Here is a 21923-nt window from a genome sequence, read left to right on the forward strand (position 1 = left end):
TTCTTTGCTACTGATCACAGACTTGTTGTTGCTACTCAAAGGCTACAAAGCAAAACTGAGAATTCTCAAGATGCCACCAGAAAAGGTTCCATCTTGAGAAACTCAGGGATTGGAGCGTGCCTATTAGTATGCAGTGGCAGTTTCAAATCGGTCTGAAGTGTTCAATACTGTTGAGGATCCTGTTGAACGATGGGATACCTTTAAGCATGCTACCCTGGCAGCAGGTGATGAGTGTATTTGAGACTGCCCTAGATCAAGGAGGGGATTCATCTTGCGAAGGACGCTGACTACAACTGAGGAGACTCGTGTTGCCAGACTGGCTGGGAATCAGGAACAGCACGGACTTCTGTTTCAACGGGCACGAGTTTTATTGAGAAAGGACAAAGAGAGTGTCAGGGAAATTGCTGAGGAGGTGGAAGGCCGTTTTCGTGCAAATGACCTTCGACCAACCTACCGATCCCTGAAGAAGCACCACTCCAGACGCACCTCTCAGGTTAACTCTGTTCAGACAGCAGATGCATGGTTTGTGTTGGGGGTAAGTGAGTATATAGCCTGTTCGGCTGAGCACTTTGAGCAGCTGTATATGGCCGAACCTCCCAGTGGGGAGCTTCTGTCGACCGGTGTGCAACCATTGACTGCTGTCCCACCATTTGACGAAGCCATACCTTCTCTTTATGAAATCGAGAAGGCAGTGGCTAGGTTGAAAAATGGTAGAGCAGCTGGTGTTTGTGACATCCCAGCAGAATTGATCAAAGCCGGGGGCGAAGCCATGATCAGGGGGTTACATGCAGTCATGGAAGCCGTTTGGCAGACTGGTATATATATATATATATATCTGAACGAGTTAACCCAGGGTGGAGGAGGCCAAGGAGAAGGCCACGTAACTCATGGCTGGAGCAGGTCAATCACTCTTGTCGGGATATACTTAGTGAAGGAAGAGTCGTTGCCTGGAGGGTCGCACAAAGGGATACGAGTGGGTGGAATCTGAGGGTGAGTGAGACTGTGCGCCCCGTGGCGTTTGCCCCTTCTCGACTGACTGTTTATGGTGTGAAAGTGAAGAACGTTGATTACTATAGCGAGGTAATCTGGTTGTTGCTTGTAACTACTGTAATTACAGATTATTTTCTGCTAAGGACCATAGTTCATTCATGTTAACTTGCCGGAACTATTCGCCGCTCTGCTGTTTAGTGTAGTTCACGTAGCCATATACTAGTAGTGGTAGTTATAACAGTATATTATAGGTCCATCACATCTAGAGGCACCTACTAATTGTATAGTTTTACCCAATAGTTTACTACATAACCCAGCTGTAGTTTTTAGTAGTAGTAGTAGTAGTAGTAGTAATCCCTCTATGCCATGCCAAAAAAGAAGCTATATTATGCTGAAGTTAATGCACTCTAAGACGATGAAGTAATCTCTCAACTTTCTGAGCCCTACCAATGATCTTTTTGAGCTAACTACACACACGCTTCCTGGCAATAAATTACGAGTAAAATGATATCAGGAAGACTCGATTGCATCTCCATATCCAGAAAGAAAGTAGTGTCGTATGCATGCCCTTCAGTCATTGTCAAATTAATCGCCATCGAAAATTATACGCTCGTCAGTTAGCATGCAGCCCAACTTCCCCTCCCTCCTTTCCCATTCCTCTCCTTTCTCCAATTTTCCCTCTCCTCCTTATCCCTAACTTCTCCTTTCCACCCTCCCATCCTTCTCGTCTTGCCCACTTCTTTCTCGTATACCACGCCTTCCCTGCCCTTCTTTCTCCCTCCTCTCGTTTTCCCCCTTCCTCCCTAGTTCGTCCTTTCTTTCTCTCCTTTTCATCCTGCCTCCTTCCCCTTTTCTCCTTCCCGTTTCCCTCCTTCCCCCTTTTTCCATCTTCTCCCCTCCTCTCGCCCCCTTCTTTCCACAATACGCCTTCACTCTCCCACCTTTTCCCCACTATCCTCTCCATCCTTCCCTGTCTTTTCCCTGTCTTTCCTCTCCTTCCTCCTCTTTTTTTCCTCACGTTTCTCCTATCTTGTAGCTTTACTGTCCTTATCTGCCGCATAGAATATAGACACAACAATTACAGTCTTCCCTGTAACACACATTTTCAGAAGGTCTGCTGCTGTTTTCTTTCCTTTGTAGTCTTTGAACAATATTCTGTATTCCTTCTCCTCTCTTTCATTCTTACTCTTTCCCTCCTTTCCCATTTCTTTTCACCTTCATTCACCTTCCCTCCCACCCTTCTTCTCCTTCCTTCCCCTCTCCCCACTTCCTATGCCTCTTAACCCCTAACCCCTTATCGGTGCACCATGAAGAAGTAAACACATCTAGCATCCGAGCAGCAACCTCAGAGGGCCGTCACCCCACACTACATGGTACACTCGTCCTAACACTCACTGAATATGCCACTCCTCATACTTCACTGACTTCCTTAACCCCTCTCCAGATGTGTTGAACCCCCTTCGCACTCCTCCCTCTGACCGAACCTCCTACCTCCTCTCATTAACCACCCCTTGTCTCCACTCACTAACCTCCTCCCCTCTTTACTCACTGAAATACTGAACACTCCCCTCTCACTACTCATTGACAAGACCTTCATTTAATTCACTGAATTTTCACCTTCCCCCCTCTGTAACCTACTCTTCCTCCTTAACCAGTCATTGAACCCTCTCTCTTCCACTCACCCAACCCCTTACTCATCATCTTACTAAAGTGCATTTATTCTAACCTGACGAACATTCTTAATCCCTTTCAACTCACTGATGGCAAAGTGTAGTCAGACTAGACAGTCTATTTTACTACTAACCAAAGAGACTCGTACCTACGTCATACCCTAGGCAAATCAAATTTCATGCAACAATGATTTAAATTCAAGTGGAGGCTCATTGTCACTAGCGACCAAAGAAACTCATTCCAACATCATAATTATCTAAGGTTCATTGAATTTCATGCAACTACGATCAAATATGTTGTCGGAGTGATCCAGTTCTGTCAGGTGAAAACAAACTAAAATAAGCCACATCTTTCCTCCTCGGCCTGCCCCTGCCATTCACTGAATCCCCACATTATCTCACCACTGACTGAACCCCTTCTCCTTTTATATTTATTGCCATTCACTGAAGTATCCCCCCACTCACTAACTCCCCCTCCCCCAGAACACACACACACACACACACACACACACACACACACACACACACACACATACATATATATATATATATATATATATATATATATATATATATATATATCATCATCATCAGCCGTTTGAGTATCCACTGCAGGACCGGCCTATCCCGACCGAAGTCGGGACGATACAGCCAATGTATCTCTACCAAGTGGCTTAGGCTGTCTGGTAGAGATTGTATGTAGGGTGAGAAGTGCTTATAAGTGTAACTGTAGTGTTGGAGTGGCTTTGGATGTGTGTGTAGTCTGTGAACCAAGTGTAATCGGCCCGCGCAAGCCGACTGGGTGCAAGCATACTTTACAGTAAGCGACACTGGTTCAACCACAGCACCCCTTGTGTCCGCCAATGCAGTACGTGGCCGGGTGAACACTCCCATATATATATATATATATATATATATATATATATATATATATATATATATATATATAACTGATGAAGACCCTGTTTAATGCATCACCATTGTGAGGACAGCACCAGTGACCTGCACTGTGACAGAGGACAGTGACCCACCCACAAAGACACGCTATATAAATGTTGGTGTTTATTTCCTCGGCGGCGTGGCGCCTCCTGCCACAGCTTATCACCCCAGCCTCAGTTGTTTTTGTGCACCCATGATTAATGACGCTTGTCCTGCGTGTTCTATCGCATCGCCATCTCAACGCCCTAGCATTCCCCATTTTGTTCTCTTTTTCTCTTTCCTGTTCTATCTTATACATCAATATCTATCTATCTATTTATCTCTGTCTATCTATCTATCTCTCTGTCTATGTGTAAATATATATATATGGACACACACACACACACACACACACACACACACACACACACACACACACACACACACACACACACACACACACGTACAGACGTCCCTTTCACACATACTTTACTTTTTGGCACTTTCCTTCATTATCAGTCCTCTTTGTTCCTTGCTGGAGAGTCTTTTGTCGAGGCCACCTTTCATAGAGTGCAGCGTCATGCAATATATTAAACCGTAAAGATGTAGAACAACAGATAGATGGATGAAGTAAAATTATGAAAGACCGCACAAGTCGTTTCCTCTAAAATATAAAGAAATAATTAAACTGAAAATAAGGTCTATAAGTAATACTATCAACTGCACGAGTATCATTAAGAAAGTATATATATATATATATATATATATATATATATATATATATATATATATATATATATATATATATATATATACATATAGATAGATAGATAGATAGATAGATATAGATAGATATGTCTATCTATCTATCTATCTATCTATCTATCTATCTATCTATCTATATATATATATATATATATATATATATATATATATATATATATTGCCATGTCACAATCCTTCCCTAGAATACGGCACACAATGATGGCATTTATATACAGGCCTCTCTCTCCACTGCTGGGTAAAAAGGGACACGGGGAAGCAAGCATTGTTCATAATCTGACCGACCTGGAAATAAAACACGGTTGTGCTAATTATACTCGCGGCGCACGACTCTGAGGTTGTCATTATCGTACCCTGGCAACCTACCATTCAAAAGTGCGTCCCATTTCGTATATAATATGAGACGCAAGTGATTCATGTATATTATGTTCGTGTATAATAATATTCGTGTATCATATATTCGTGCATTACAATATGATTCGCATATAATATGATACGAAATCTGACTCACTTTTGAATGATACGATGCCAGATACGATAATGACAACCTCTGAGTCGTGCGCCGCGACTATAGTACACCATTGGGTCGCCAAGATGAAAGGGAATCATCGTATTGTGTAAGCTATGCTCATCCCCACTTAAATTTTCTGTAATAATTGTAAAATTTGTTTCATATGTAACTGCTTTTCTAGTGTGTGTGTGTGTGTGTGTGTGTGTGTGTGTGTGTGTGTGTGTGTGTTCTGGATACATCACGCCACACTGATAATTAGGAATCTAATGATGATGATGATGACGATGAACAACTAACGTTATCCAACAGGAAAGTAAAAAAAAAAAAACTCAGTGCGTCAGTGACAGGGAAAGACTAACTTTATTCTGCATAACAACTGCTTTTCAATTAATTCTTGTATTTAGCTGTGGAGCAATTAACAAATATGAGGACTTTCATGGAAAACAGTCCGTATAATAACCCACCCAGATGACAGTATATAGAAAGAAAGGTACTAACAACCATTTCACTCCGATTATATACTGTATTTGATTTTCTCAGGCTACCAATATAGTTTTTTTTTTTTTTTGCCAACTGTATGACGGAGGTTTCGTAGTAAAATAGTTTATGAAAGCTGTAGAATCTTCTGGAGATGGCAAGAATTAAAAAAAAAAAAAAGTCACCGTAGTGGGCTGATGTGAGAAACAGGAACAGGATCCGACCCTCTATAAACTGGATAAAGGGTACTGACAACCCCTCGCAGCGAGAGAGCGGTATTGTGTGGCTGCTCCAAACACATTCCTTCACTCGGCTCACCTGTGCGATACCCCCTTTTATTCTCTCTCTCTCTCTCTCTCTCTCTCTCTCTCTCTCTCTCTCTCTCTCTCTCTCTCTCTCTCTCTCTCTCTCTCTCCCAGAGCAGCCAGCCCACAAAGGCAAGGAATGTCTTTGTCGGCACGTGACTAGTGGGGGTTCCAAGGGGGAGAGGAGGTCAAAGTTGAGAGACTGGTTGTTTTCGTGGCCCTAAGAGATTCCCTGACACTTTTTCTCTGCCAATTTGTTTACTGCTGTTTACACTGCAACTGAACTCTCATAAGTTAAACAAAGCCGTCTGTGGATGGCAGAAATAATGGTAAAAAAAAAAAATCTTCCTTTTTGTGGGCCCAAAACATGCAAATTCATATTTTTGGCTCTCCCTCTCACTCTTTTGCACACATTTTCCCCTAGGTAACGTTGGCCTTGCATCAACTCAGTGGATGTTTACTGTTGCCTACCCAATAATCTCACTTGTCATTAGATTTTTCTGCCAGATTAAGCATATTTATCTTTGTCGCCGCCATTCACTTACCACCATAAAAGATCCCTCAGCCGACCGCGACGCTCTCAGGCCTCCCCGCTGTGGTCTCTGTCTGTCTGTCTGTCTACTACTACTACTACTACTGCTACTACTACTACCAACACCACTACCAGTAAAGTGCGCTTTGTATGCGCGTGACGAGCTAGCGAACGCCATGTAATCAATTTACATCTGAGATATTAATCACTACATGAAAGTAAAGAACAGGGGTTTCTCTTGGATGATTTCTCCCTGGATGACTTTCGGCTATTGATTAAATTTAGATTGGCTTATTTAGTATTGTGGAGCATATTATGACGCAAAGAAAACCTTGGTTCATGGTATAGCTCAGGGTTTGTTTGAACAATATAGGTTCCAACTGTATGCGAGTGCTGGTGTAACGCGTAGCATTCATCACCCGCGCAAAGCTATATTGTACAATATCCGCTGTCAACGTACCGTGTCGACGAAACTGAAACGATAAAGACTTGGTTATTGATGAGGTGATTAAAGCCAGAAATGGGGCATTTTCCCTTGGTGACCTTATCATCAAACCAGCAAAATCGGTAATGTAAAACTGTAGGCGGAATCTCGGATATTTAATTGCTAGAGTTGATGCCAAAAAACACAGTGTTACGACGGAAAATCTTTTTTAGTTCAATTTCGTAAATGAGGCGTTAGCCGATTACTGCCGAACACTCCCTTGGAAAACTCGAGATTCCAAGGGGTTCCCACGCCTTTATGGGTGAGTTTTTAGTTGATAACAAAATTTACTGAATGTATCATATGCAGGAAGAATTTCAACTCCACCTCACATAGGAGTAAAGTTAGTTTCTGCGTAAGGTGATGGTCGGGTCTGGTCTGGCCGGGTTGGGCCTGGCTGCTCATTTCCAAACTTAACTCGCTCGTAATTATATAGAATCTCAGACTATTCCTTCAACGATTTTAACCCCTGTTTCGCTTCCCGCTACAATCATGCAGGGTACGCAGCACCCGTCTAGTTACACATTATCATCTTTTTTCTGTCCTGCCCTATGATGTAGGAATTAACACTAATGCCGATCCTCATATGTTTGAAATCGGTCAACTATGTAACCGGTCAACTGGGGAGATTCATCTTATTCTGTCCTAGCTGCGTGTGATCTCCAGTCTTTTAAATGTTGTGATTAAACATCTCTAAATAAAGTGATCTTAATTTTGGCCTCCTCCCATACCCTTCCACCCCCTCCCATCCATTCTTATTTCCTTCCTCTTCTCTCGCCTCAGTTATTTATTTATTCATTTTTTTGGCCGTAATCTAGATGGCATAGACGGTGTCGTGGCGCCTTTTTCTCTGCAGTTTATTTTGCCTATTAAGCCTGAACATTCTCTTGCATTTTATCTCTATAGTTTAAATATGAGCACAGTTTGCATCAACGGCATACAGGAAGATGAGGTATAATGTGCAGGATAAATCGCTAAGGAAAAGGTATTCTTGACTTCCGAAGCCATTTGCCATAATTGTCCCCATTTCGATAATAATCCCAGTCGCTCCTTCACCTTGCGTTGCAGTGTTCGCCTCTCTGTCTGTCTGTCTGTCTGTCCATCGTTTTACCTGTCTCTCTGTCTATATGTTTGTCTACCTGCCTATCAACCTGTCAAAAAACATAATTTAGTATCCTTAGTCATGCTGATGAGAGAAGGCAATGTCTTTTTTCATTCTCTTGCAGTTCATACCCTTCTTTCCCAAGCCACCCTCTGTGTTTCTCTTGGCCAAGGAGGCTGCTTAGCAACTCTTCCTTACCGGTTTATTTCTGTATTTGCATGTTTTTTCTCTCAGGTTCCTGTGACTGACTCTCAGCTGAGTAAATTGTCTGGCGTGAAGGGAAGTAGAATACAAAAGTTGTTCCTACCGTGAGAGGGTTAATGATGACAATACGAACATTCTTAGGTTCTCGTGTTCGCTCTCAGCTGTAATAGAATACCAGGTTTGTTCAGACAATGCTAGGGTTATTTATGCAAGCTACGTCGTTTTAATAAGCAAACAGACACCAAGCACGAAACTAATAAGCTCCTACGTGTGAAAACAACTTGCCAAGGAAGAGGTGCAACAAAGAGTCGTGTTTTAAGCTGGTTTGGAGATTTCGTAACACCTCATCTTTAGCGATTAATTCTGCACGTTCCACCTCAGCATCATGTTGTATGCAAATAATGCAAAGAATATCGACATTTAAAACAATATCAACAACATACAAGAAAATGTTAAGGTGTAAAATGCAAAAAAAAAAAAAAATCGCTAAGGAGGAGGTGCATCAGAGCCTCCTATGCCACCCTGATATACGTATGGGTCTTTCAGTATACTCTTGTGTGCTAATTGATGCACTGTATGTCGCCATAATAATTAAACAAATACATACACAAGAATAATGTGCTGTTACAAAAAAAATGAACTGGCAGCGGGAAGGTGCTACGATGCCTCCAATGCCATCTAGAACACGGCTCAAATCCTGCTAAGATGACGAGACAACGGGCCTTGGCGTTAAAAAACGAGCGGTGTTTGGCTGGTGTGTGGGTGTTTGCTCTCCATGACGAGGCACGTCTCGGCCAGTAAACAGACTGACAAATAAGGAAAAGACAAGTATTTATTATTTGTGTACTGGGTGAAGAAGTAATAATGAAGCTCGGAAGAAAAGGATATTATGTCTATCAGTATATCTACCTACTTATATCTGTCTACCTATCAATCTACCTTTCTTTCTACTTGTCATTCTATGTATCTTTATGTCAGTCTGCCTATCTATCTGTTCTTCAATATGTCATTCAACCCACCAGTCTATTACGTATGACTTTCTATTTTACCTGCCTAATTCTCTACCTGTCTGTGTATCCATTATTTTCTCTATGTCCACATAGCTTGATGTCACATGGTCTAGTGTGATTCTTGACTGAAGTATTTCTCTCCCTACGCAGTTACGACATTTTGTTCAAGAAATAATAGGAAGTGACTGAAAAAGCTGGACCAAGAAGTGCCAATAGTGAGAAAGGAAAGACAGTGTTGAGGAATAGGCGTATTTTTAAAAACGATATATTACACTTTACTCCCTGGATTCTTATTTGTTAACCTTCTTCTCCTTCCTGCATTTATATCCTTGTCTTTAGCCGACAGAATGGTTTTGTTAGTTATAGCCTTCCCTATACCAAACAGCCACGAAAGCACCAACAGGCCTGTTGCTGTTTGCTTTCCTTTGCACACCTTTGCACTCCTGCAACGATTACCCTACCTCATTTACTCCCCCCTCTTGACCCTACGCCTCATTCTCGATCTCCCTCTTGTATTCCTTCTTCCAAGACCCTATTTCATATACCCCTCTATTCAAACTTTCACTCACTCACTCCATTCACTGTACATGGCCGAACAGCCTCAAAAGAATCGTCTTTATGCTTCCCTTCTCGCCAGTCTTCACTCTACATTCCTCGCATTCCTGTTTGTTATGTTCTTTACCTATCGGTCATCATCATCATCATCATCATTTCAACCCTGTTTTCCACCATTACAATTGATTATGCTCATGAGATGAAGCCAGGATTCGGAGGATTGAATGATGAATGAGTGACTTACAGACTCTTTCCACAAGCAATGCTGTTCATATTTTATAATCATCATCATCATCATCATCACCCCAACCTCAAATCCAGAAACAAAAGAAAAAGCATGTAAGTGGTAGCATTATAGGTAGAGTGTCCTACGAAATCGGCCTCCGTCAGTGACGCATCACTGAGGCCTTTTGAATCCTGGCTCCCTCTCGCATACAAACCATTGTAATGGAGGAGGGAAGGGTTAGAATGATGACGGTGATGATGATGATGATGGGAAGGTTTTAGCCTCATTGTCAACCACACGAGGTTCGGAAAGGATCAAATTCTATGTTTGCCATCTCAGTCTTCTAGAAGCGATCAGCAGTAGATGTGTACATTAAGGTCTCCGATTATACTGCTGCCTGAAAAGAATTAGATGGTGGTGGGGGGTATGGTGGTGGCGACTTCAAAGGTGGCAGTGTCTGAGTATTTGAAAGTCTGGGCAAGCAAAATATCTCAGTCAGTTCTATTTAGAAAACTAGAGTCCCTATTACAATGAATGTGGTACGCCGAGCACACACCATAGAGTTAGCGTGGCCGGGATATGAGACGGGAAGGAATGAGCCAAGATGTTTTACGGAACACCAATTAAAGGGAAGCTGGTAGAGGCAGAAGTAATCATAAGAGGATGGTGATGCGGTGGGTTGCTGGGGCAAATGAGTCTGAGAAGTGAAGAGGAAGGAACGAAGGAAGGAAATGGAAGGGAAGCGATGATTAATGCACGAGATCTATGAGAGGAGGAGTGAAAATGAAAGGAAGGAGTTATAACAGTGTTGACTTAAGCAGGAAGGAAGGTAGAAAGAAAGAAAAGAAGAGAAAGAAGGAAAAGAGTGGAAGAAAGAAAAGAATACAAATGAAAGAATGAAAAGAGTGAAAGAAACAAAGAAATTAAGAAAGAGAGAATGAAAGAAGGATGGATGGATGGATGGATGGATGGAAGGAGGAAAGGAAGGAATAAAAGAGTGAAGAAAGGGTAGGGAAGGAAAGATCAAAAGGAACGAAGAAAGGGAAGGAAGGGTAGAAGTGAAAGTAAGGTGAAAGTGAATCAACATCATCATCGGAACCTCCTTTCCCATCCTAGGGCAGGGTGAAGAGTAGCAACGTCCAGACAGCCTAAGTTTGCTCAATTCATTGGGCCACTCTTCCATTCACTGATCATTCAAGCCGTACTGAGAGAGAGAGAGAGAGAGAGAGAGAGAGAGAGAGAGAGAAACTGGCCATTCTAGATAAAAGGAACCAGGTTACAGGGGTTGGTAAAGCAAAGAGACTGAATTCCCACACGTAGTAGTCAGCACAATAAAGGTAGATTTAGAGACCTTTCAAGATACCTCCACATTGTTCAGGCTTGTCATTTATTCCCTCAGGCTCCTATGACTCACTCTCAGATGAATTAAATCATCTTGGTATTGACCGAAACTCAATAATGGAACTGTACCGACCACGAAACGGTTAATAGTGACATAATTAACACTTAGGCTTTTGTAAATCATTTGACATTTGCTGGAATAGAACACCAGAGTTCTTACAAACATGAGAGGGGTAATGAGGCAGATATATGAAGGGCTGCCTCTACGTGTAATGAATTGGTCAGTCTGGTAATGCTATATATTGCTTTGTGTGGTCTATTGCCTTGTGATGACATTCAGTATTATGTATACTGTCAGGAAGAAGAAGTAAAGAAGAAAGAGGAAGAAAGACGAAGAAAGAGAAAGAGAAGAAGAAAAGGAGAAATAGAAGAGGAAGAAGAAGATTATGATGATGATGATGAAGAAGAAGAAAGAAGAAAGAGGAAAAGAATAAGAAGAGAAGAAAGAAAGAATGAAAGAAAGAAAGAAAGAAGAAGAAGAAGAAGAAGAAAAAAAAGAAGAAGAGGAGGAGGAGGAGGAGGAGGAATAATAAGAGGAAGAAGAGGAAGAGCATAACAATAAAATAACTTGCAGCAACAATAAAAATATTAACCCGTATTATTAAAGAAAGCTGAATTTCAATAAATTTCCACGAAAACAGTGTTGAATGTGGAGTGAAACAGGTGTGTGAGTAGAAACATCTTTATGTTGTTCGCTCTGTTCACTTTAACTTGGCCTAAAACTGTGATGTCTTCATCTTGAATGCTGCATTGGAACACTAGATTAACACCAAAATGTGAAACTCGTCATGAAGAATTGCTATGGAAAGACCGTAGGGCTGGAGTATTGTCTTTCTGGTACTGAGCTACGCTATATAAACTGGAGGAGAACAAACATTTGGACCAAGAGGTGAGAGAGAGAGAGAGACCCAGTTGCCTCCCAGTTCCATAATCCTCACCTGGGACTATGAAAATAATAATGTTCTTAAATAAAGCCTTATAGCCAGTAGGAGACAATACGTCTTACGCGGAGCAAAACGTACTGGTCGTCTCTCAGTCTCACTAACTTACTATTCCTATAACAATGGACCGTTGTCTCTCTATAATAGGGTTTACCTAGTTACTCCTCCTAGACGCTTCGACCGATTTCGATGAAACTTTGCAAGAACATACCCTAGGTCCTCAGATTTCATATGTACAATTTTGGTTTCAATATCCTTTTTTTATTATCATTATTATTATTTCCGAAAATTATTAAATGTATCCTTCATTAGTGTCTTTTTTTTCTGTGACAATGCCAAAGGAGCCAAGTCCACTTTCTTGGGGCCTTACCACATACTAGTTTATTGATAAATATTTAGTTTATTTCAAAGTTCTGAGAAACAATAAAAAAATGACGAACCAATCGAGTGTAGTCAGCCGTGGGCTGTCTTCGCAAGTTCCTATAACAATCACCTGATTGCCATTTCCATAATTCTCACGTGCGACTATGACTGTATATTCCCTCAGTAATCATAGAGTCCTAAGGAGAAGACCTCATTCCTGCATTTAACCCTATTAAATTTTCCCCTTCCCTCAGCTAAATTTCTGACCAGGCCTAAAATACTCAGTTACCTATCATTTCCATAATCCTTACATGTGAGTCTACTATTGATGTTAATTATAATAATCCACCTGCATTTCCGTTTCACAACTTCCAGTTGTTTTCATGATAATACTGTATTCTTCCCCTTGTCTCTGCATCACTTATCTACGATTCCCATGATTCTCCCTCGTCTCCCCTTTCTATAATCCTTATGTACAACTACGTCTTTGCTACTTCTGCAAATAAAGCTTCCTGGTCAAAAGATATAGTAAGGGTTGGGTCCAGAATTATTGTTATCTGTGCTGGGCTGACTCCTGATGGCGAAATACTTTATGCTTGAAATTTGTTTCCATTAGATGTTCCTTGTGTTTGTTCTCTTGCGGTCCGACGCCGTATTTTACTTTTGTTTTATTAACATTTTTGGACGTTCGGAGGAATTTACTCCATTTAGGTCGGGTCCCTAACAGTGAAAGAGGTTAATAAAGATTACATCTAACCCTGCCAGTAAGAAAGGCCTATTCTGAAGGGAACAGCGTCATGTGGAAATAGCAAGAAAAAAAAAAAAAAGTAACCTGGCAGAAAGTGTTACGGTAGATGAATATCGTAGCGCTTCTTTTATGGTATGAAATTATGGTGGGAAATGTGATGTTACAGTACAGCACCGCGGCTGCTATAAATGGACAGATTATATCCAAACAATATTTTTTGGGGGAGGAGGGGGTATAATAATTCTCATGAGGGGAATAATGCATTCCTTAGTAGTTTAGACACATGCACTGATAGGGCTGTGTGCAGTATTACAGGAAAGTGGGGGCTCAAGAAACCTACGTATTTTTACTGAAAATATTCTCTCTACCGGAATGGAACTTAGCTTGTGAAGGAATTAATATTAAAAAAAATATCTCAATTCCATGCTAAATCTTTCACTACAAAATCTTCCAGGTAAAGAAAAAAAGATAAGAGAACCTTGTGGGTATGAGATATGGCTTTCAGAAATCAAATAGCCATTCCAATGGTAAGAGCCTGGTGGCGCAAACTATTAAATAGGTCACTGCAGTCAAGGTGTCAAGAGAACAGATAGCTCAATATCCGTAGAAAAGACAAAACAAAAGTCTAAGCATGAACTAAGGATGGATGTAAAGTGTGAGGTATTGGTTTAACTGGGTAGTGGGCGGAAGAATCCCCTGATTAGTTTATAATTACTCCGTAGCAGAAATCAGGGCTAATGTACAAGGGTAGTTTAGGATGGAAGAGGTGTAGATGGAAGGGTTGAAGGGTGGTGGGGAGGTCGGCAGCAAGGAGAGAGGTAAGAAGGAAAGTGGAGGGATGGAGAGGAGGGGGGGGGGAAGAGAGAGAGGGACTAACGGAGAAGAGAAGATGGGGTTTGGGGAGAGTTGGCGGAAGTGGAGATGAAAGGATAGATCGGTTATGGGGAGTAAGAGAGGGAAAGAAGAGAGAGGCAGGAAAGTAAAGGGGAGGGGAGAAAGGTACAACTGATGGAGAGTGGAGAACCTGAGGACATTACGTAGAAAGGAAAGAGCTGATGGGGATGGAAAGACTAATGATCAGTGGGGAGAAAGAGGTGATAGGGAGGGAAGGCAGACGAACGGCAAAGAAGAGGGAGAAGGGAGGAAAGGAGAGAAAGGGAGGAGGAAGCAAATCATGTGATATAGGAAAAGAACGTATTCTGGGGTAGGAAAGGGTGGAGAAGAGGAATGTGTAAAGACTGATATGTTGGGGAAAAGCAATTATGATGGAGAGGGAGAAGGGAGGAAAGGGGGAGGAATGGTTAACTGACGTAGTGTGGAAAGAAGGAAAGGATTTGCTATGGTGGCAAAAGGTGAAAGACATAGAGATAGAAAGATTGATGAGTTTTGGGTTGATATTATGGTGCTAGGAGAGAGAGAGAGAGATAACTGATTGATGAAGAGGGAGTGAATAGAGAGGGAAAAACAAAAGGTGGCGTAGATAGTATGGTATGTAAAGAGGAATGCTGTGATGAAGAGGAAAGGCGAAAGGAGAGGAGATAGAGGGGAATAGGGAGGGGAGGGAAGCTGGAAGGGAAGGGTAAGGTGGAAGTGGTGTAAATGATGAGTACTGGTAGAGAGAGGAGAGTTAAGAGCACCGTAATAAATGGGTGAAGGGAATGGGGAGGGAAGGGGAGTGAGGAGGGAAATGGGGGATAGAGGGGCAAGGGCATCAGGATGGAGGGGAAACGGGAGTACAAAGTGTATCAGATAACAGCAGATCTATTTATCTTTTCGAGGTTGTTTGTTATAAAGTAAGTTATAATAATTATCACAAATATTCTGTCAAAACGTGAAGGAAACAGTGAGAAGAACAACCATGCAACACAGAAAATCTGTCGTGAATTTTCGTTAAAAAAAAATGGAAGAAACTCACATTCTACACTATCCTAATCTGAAAGGGAAAATATATCGTCAATTTTTGGTACATATCGATGATATTCTGTTGGCAGAGGGGAAGGGGAAGACAGGAGGGAAGGTGAAAACTAGACACAAAGGTTCATATCATGAGACAAGATGAAGGGTTAGGGTTAATGAATGGGACCTCCAGGTAGAGGAAAGGGTCCGGTGGATGGAAGGAAGGATGGATGGAGGAAGGATAACCATAGACCAGCAATGTCTAGTGGATTGAAGGAAGGATGGATGGAGGAAGGGTAGCCATGGACCAGCAATGTCTCGTGGATGGAAGGAAGATGGATGAAGGAATGGCAACCCTGAACCAGCAATGTCTAGTGGATGGAAGGAAGATGGATGAAGGAATGGTAACCCTGGTCCAGCAATGTCTAGTGGATGGAAGGAAGAATGGATGGCGGAAGGGTAGCCATGGACCAGTTATGTCTTGTCTAGTTGATGGAAGGAATGATGGATGGAGGAAGCGTAACCATGGAAAAACAATGTCTAGTGGATGGAAGGAAGGACGGATGGAGGAGGGGGAGCCATGGGTAGGTAATGTCCAGTAGCAGGAAGGAGGGATAGATAAGGGAAGGGAATCCATGGACTAGTAATGTCTAGTGGATGGAAAGAAGGATGGAGGGAGGGAGGTAATGAGGAGAACCATGGATCAGTAATGTTTGTCACCCTCCACTGTCTTTCCATCATCACACTCTGACTTCACCATCACTCTCACCCACTGTTGGCATTCGTTTCGGCTTAGAGCGAATAAACTAATGACTGTAACTAGCTTTATCTACTACACTGTTTACCTGTTTTTGCTTTTGTGTGTACCAAACTCTCTCTCTCTCTCTCTCTCTCTCTCACACACACACACACACACACACACACACACCTAATGCTATCACCTGTGACCACTTCATTTAGGTCAGGTAACGCATTAGCAGAGCCTCCGTATCACATACAAAGAAAACCAATTAAGAGAATGACAGGGAGCAATCCCAGTTATGTTCTTGGTGTGTGTGTGTGTGTGTGTGTGTGTGTGTGTGTGTGTGTGTGTGTGTGTGTGTGTGTGTGTGTGTGTGTGTGTGTGTGAGAGAGAGAGAGAGAGAGAGAGAGAGGGAAATAAGGGCTATAGAAGGGAGTAAAATAGAGGGACGGGAAAGAAAGGGAAGAGAAGAAATGGACGGTGAAGGACAAGAACAATTGAAAGGTAAGGATAGGAAAAGGAATAAAAAGGACAGACCGGGATTAAGAAGCAGCAGCACCTCCATCACCGCCACCATCACCACCAAAAACAACAACAATGAGTGAGGACATAAGTTTAAACAAGCACTCTTCTTCACAACTTAGTTTAGGAAAGTTTATAAATATAGTCCCAGTTTGAAAAGTCTCTCCCAGCTGTATGAGTGAACTTTGTGGATGCAAGAAAAACAAACAAAACACTCATCATACTGAAGCGGTAAAGGAGACATAAATATATTGTATACATCCAAATATATGGTAAATAATGTACATCCAAAATGTGAGAGTTTATATCGCGGGTAAAATTAATCTGAATATATCCAATTGTAAGTGAATATTTGATAGAAAACAAGCCAGTCAATCCCATTTTACTTCTTCCGAACTGTATGAGTCTTATATGCTATTATAGTCCAGTAAAACCTACTGCCCTTGGAGAGATATAAAAGAAAGGTGATATCTCTCAACAAAAATATAATACATTGATGGGTAGACTACCTGCCAAAATTCTGATGAAGAGGTTAAAAAAACATAATATCCCTCTTTTAAAAAAAGTGTAAAAGACATACAAAGTCATGCATACACGTTGCAGGAAAACAAATGTGAGCGAGTAGGAAAACCTTTTGTAAATAATTTCTTGCCAGCACCATGTTTGTTGTACTATCGGAGGTTGGGGACAAGCGGTGTGAGTGTGAAGTCAAAATAATATATTACTCCGCTCTCTCTCTCTCTCTCTCTCTCTCTCTCTCTCTCTCTCTCTCTCTCTCCACCATACAGGAGCCTCCCCAGATAACCCCGCTATGGCCTGCGTCTGTCCCATATATAATGCCCTGAACAATGCAGAACCCGCTACGTAGCATTTGCATAATTACCCAGCATCGTAATGGAAGTGGCGCTAGGATGTCGCTGCGACGGTTATGCACGTTTTATTTAGAAGGTGTGTGTGTGTGTGTGTGTGTGTGTGTGTGTGTGTGTGTATGGATAGTGGTAAGAACGGAAGGAGACTGATAAGATGGACGCAAGACTAAGAGGGAGATGGGAGAGAAAACTAGAAAATAGATAGGAAAGAAAGTAAAAAAACAAAACAAAAGAAGGGAGGAGGAAGCAATACAAAATAAAGATGAAACTGCTTACAACATTATATACAAGAAGAAGATTGTGCATGAACAAAGGCAGAATGGGAGAGAAGGAATGAAGAAAGAAAGAGAAGGAAGAAAAAGAAATGAAACTGTGATGGTAATTACTGAGAGGGCGAAAGATGGACAAAGTAAAAATAAAAGGGAGATGAAACCAAGAAAAGAAATGGATAAAGCAAAGAGAGAATAGGTTGGTACTGATGCTTAGGACTGAGAGGGAATATAGAATGGAAAGGGGTAAAAAAAAAAAAAGGATGAAAAAGGGAATATTAGAATGACATACTTGCAAAAAGAGGAGCCGAATGAGAAAATTATGGAATGCAGAAAGGGACGAGAAGAGGGAAAGGAGAAATAAATGAGAATAAAAAAGAGAGGTGAATCAGAAAGGGCTATTTGCCGTGGACCTATGTTTGTGTTTATAAGAGATGTTGGTACTGGTTTTGATAGTATCGGCAGCAACAGAGGGTCCACATTACTGGGGAGGGATTTGGAGAGGGGACTTGTTACCAGGTTGGCCTCATTCTGGTAATGTGTTGTATTATGTGTGGAATCTAACCAAACTCAACTCAAACAAGCTTGCCTATTTTGATCTAACCTAATCTAAACTAAAAAATACTAACTCAACCTTATCTAACATAATCTAACCTAACCTTACTCAACCTAACCTAACCTACCTAACCCTAACCATAATTTTACCTAATCTAACCCATTATACTGGAAATTAACCTCAAGTAACCTAACCTGATTACTGTCACTGTATTGTTCATATCGAACCAAACCTGTCTAATATAACCCTGTCTTATTTTTTCTTACTTTACCTCACCTTATTTTATTGTACCTTAGCTTACTTTGTCATACTTTATCTTTCCTACTTTGTGTTACTTTACCTCACCTCTCTTTACTTTACCTTGCCTTACCTTACTTTTCCTTGTCTTATTTTACTTTAACCCACTCTACTTTACCTTTCGTTATCTTATCGTACTTCGCCATTTCCCTAATCTTCTCATATCTTACCTTACCCTACCTCACCATACCTTACCTTGTGTTATGTTATCTTACCTTATTCCGCAGTCCCGCATCTCATCTAACCTTACCTCACCTCGCTTTGCCATTCCTCTAACCTTACCTTACATAACCTTATCTTACCTTACCATACGTTAGTATTCTCCTAACCCTACCTTATATTTCTTACTTTACCTCACCTTGCCGTATCTTACCTTACCCCACCTTACTTTACTTTACCAAACCATACCTTACCCTACAAAGATAGACCTCGTACCCTAACCGTACAGATTTCTGCCTTCATGACGGACATGCAATTTTCGCTTCTCATGTGTGGTGGAGGTGGTGTCTGAGTTCACCACACACCTGTCTAATGATGTTGGAAAAACTTTGCAACGTATCTTACGAAAATGATACATAAGCAACAGCATTCTGGAGTTTAAGAAAACTAGGACATAAGCCTAGTACACCCTCTAAGGTTCAACCCTCCACCCGCCAATTTTACCCCACAAACCTGTTCCTGCATTGACTAGTTTTCTGTCATGAATCTGTTTTTTTTTTTGTTTTTTTTTCCCCTCGAATCGATTTCCCGTAATGAATCTATTACCTTCACACACCGTTTTTTCCTAGCGAACATGCTTTCCCTATGGCTCGTTTTTTTCCTTATGGATTTTTTTTTACCATAGACCTAACTCCTCCATGGACCCTTTTCCCCCATGGACCTCTTTTCACCTTGGACCTATTTCTCACCATAAACCTGTTGTCCACCATGTATTTTCCACCACTGACCTCAGGGTCTTGAACACGGGAGTAAAACTTTCTATGAATTTCAGTTCATTACGTCAATTGATGATTTTTTTTTTTTCTAATTATCGTCAAGCGATCTAATTTACTGAAGACAACCTCCGAACAAACGAAATATTTACCTCCCTTAACTAAATTAATTAATAGCGAGCCAGTAAAAATATATACCCACATTACGTTACTTTTGCAAACACAATGGAATTGTACATTTATATAACCCATCGTATCTTTATTTTATAACTTTTTAATCATTTTTTTTTCTTAGAGTCTTTCCGTTGACTGAAAGTAAAAATTATATACCTGAATTCGAACGTCGCAGTAAGTGACTCAAATTATCTCACATAAAGTCTCTCCGACTTCAGATCATTTATCATCATCATAAACGCATCATAATCAGAATTTCCCAAGTCCCTGTGAGAAGTTTCCCTATTTTTGTCAATATTGTCATCATCATCATTATTATTATTATTATTATTATTATTATTATTATTATCATCATCATCACCATTATTATCATCACTGTTATTACATACTTCAAAATTGCGATATTTCAAAGGCTATGTGGCTTAGAGCCTCCAAACTTCATCAACTCAGTTGGGCAGCTGTCCACTTCCGTGATCAAATGCGAGTAGCAATCCATCATTAGGATCTCCAGATATTATATGGAACACACAAAAGTGAGTCAGCCACGCTATCTAAAAAACTGTCTAAGCTAGAGAGCTGAAATTTCACTACAATGTAGCCTTGTGGACACAGTGCAAAGAGAAGTATGGTTCTAATTGATTGAATATTCTCTGAGACTGCCTGAGGGCGCGTCCACACGTGCTCTCGAACATATGTTGGCAACACGGCAGGCAACATGTTCGGGAACATGTTTGCAGCAGTATTTGGAGAGATGTATGTAAACATGTTTCAGTGCAGCTTCGATCACTGGCAACAGAGGCGATGGGATGTGTCCATACCAGGCAGCTAAGACTTCATCATGATGTTGCCAACATGATCTGGATGCTGCTGTTCTCAACATGTTTGCAGCATGTTCGTTACTGTGTTTTTTACATGTTGCCAACACTTGTTCAAGCACACGTGTGGATGTGCCCGAAGGTAAAAATCTGGGACTTTTCCAGATATTCCGGAAGTCACCTAATTTTCCATGAAGGATTAAGTTAGAGCCACCAACCATGGTGGACTTATAAACTGTTATGACCTAAGGTGACATGCACAAGATCAATGACTTTGACTCCATGATCCCTTTATAGCTCAGCTTCTAGCAGGTAGTTGCTATGGGAAGTCTTCACCAAAATGTCCTTGGACAATTTTATGGCGTTCTAGTTATTATTATTATTATTATTATTATTATTATTATTATTATTATCATTATCATCAATATTATTATTAACCCTGGTGAATAAAGCCTGGGTGATTTTCACCTGACGCTATATGTATCACGTGACCAGTGCATGTGTAGTGGGCCAAGCAGTGTGGCCATCTCAATAGCTTCATTGCACATAGTGAGTCTGTGGGGAGATATAGTGATGTGCAGCTCAGCTCCTTGTTTTTTTTCCATCCAGCACCGTTCGGGTGTTTTCCACCCAGCCTCTGTTGTATCTGGTGTAATTGTCAGTGGATGGAAATCTACCAGCATTTGTTACCGTGTACATTTTGCAGTGTCTAATTTCCTTTTTTTTTTTTTTTTTTTTTTCAGGAACTGAGATTTACAGGCTACAGACAATATCATTATCATTTATGACCTCCAGTCTTTCAACCGCAGTGTGTTCAGGTATCTCAAAATGAACAGATCTTGAATTTGGCTCTCTGTTATCTTGTTTATGTTTTTATTTTTCTTGGTGGGAACAGTCTTATGGGCTTCTGGCCTTTCTTTATTTCTTCTTTGCATAAAAAAGACTAGAAAGTGAAATGTGCCACAGAAAATGGCAGTAAAGTACTACTCCCAGTAATTGGAAAAACTTATAAACATCACTGATGAAGCAGTGGAGGCTAGAGACGAAAGTGACAGTGAAACTGATGATGGCCGTGAAAGCAATGATGAGAGAGAAACTAGGCACTCAGCACACCATGGGCTGAGAGGAGACTCGCATCTCCTTCCCTACCTCGAGCCTTGAAGACAGTGATTTCGCCACTACAACCCTGTCTGTGTCAACTGAATGTAGCACTAGGAAAGCTATAATGTAATCTGAGTTGTCTGTTTGTCTGTATGTATATATTGTAAAATGAAGTTGTCTTTCTGTATGTATGTATGTATCTATAGTTGTCTATAGGTATATATGTAATTTTTGATATGTTCTGAAGTTGTCTACATAATTTATTTATACTGTACTAAAAATGTACCCCTATTTTGTACCCATATTTTGTAGTGATGCCTGGAGGTTGTGGCTTCACCAGCTGAGGCTGCAATGACCTGGGTGTACATAGGCCAACACTCAAACCTGCAGCTGCAACATTAACTCCATCCGCCAGGAAAGAGCATGTGCCGCATCAGTTCAGGCGGCTAGGGTCCACTGGGTGGCGGGTATAGCAGCATTTGTCTTCCTGCCACCATTTGAACCTGCCACCATTTCATCTTAGTACCCAG

Source organism: Coenobita brevimanus, chromosome 13 (assembly GCF_032717465.1).
Source record: "Coenobita brevimanus isolate Jiangsu-jjx chromosome 13, ASM3271746v2, whole genome shotgun sequence".
Lineage (NCBI taxonomy): Eukaryota > Metazoa > Arthropoda > Malacostraca > Decapoda > Coenobitidae > Coenobita > Coenobita brevimanus.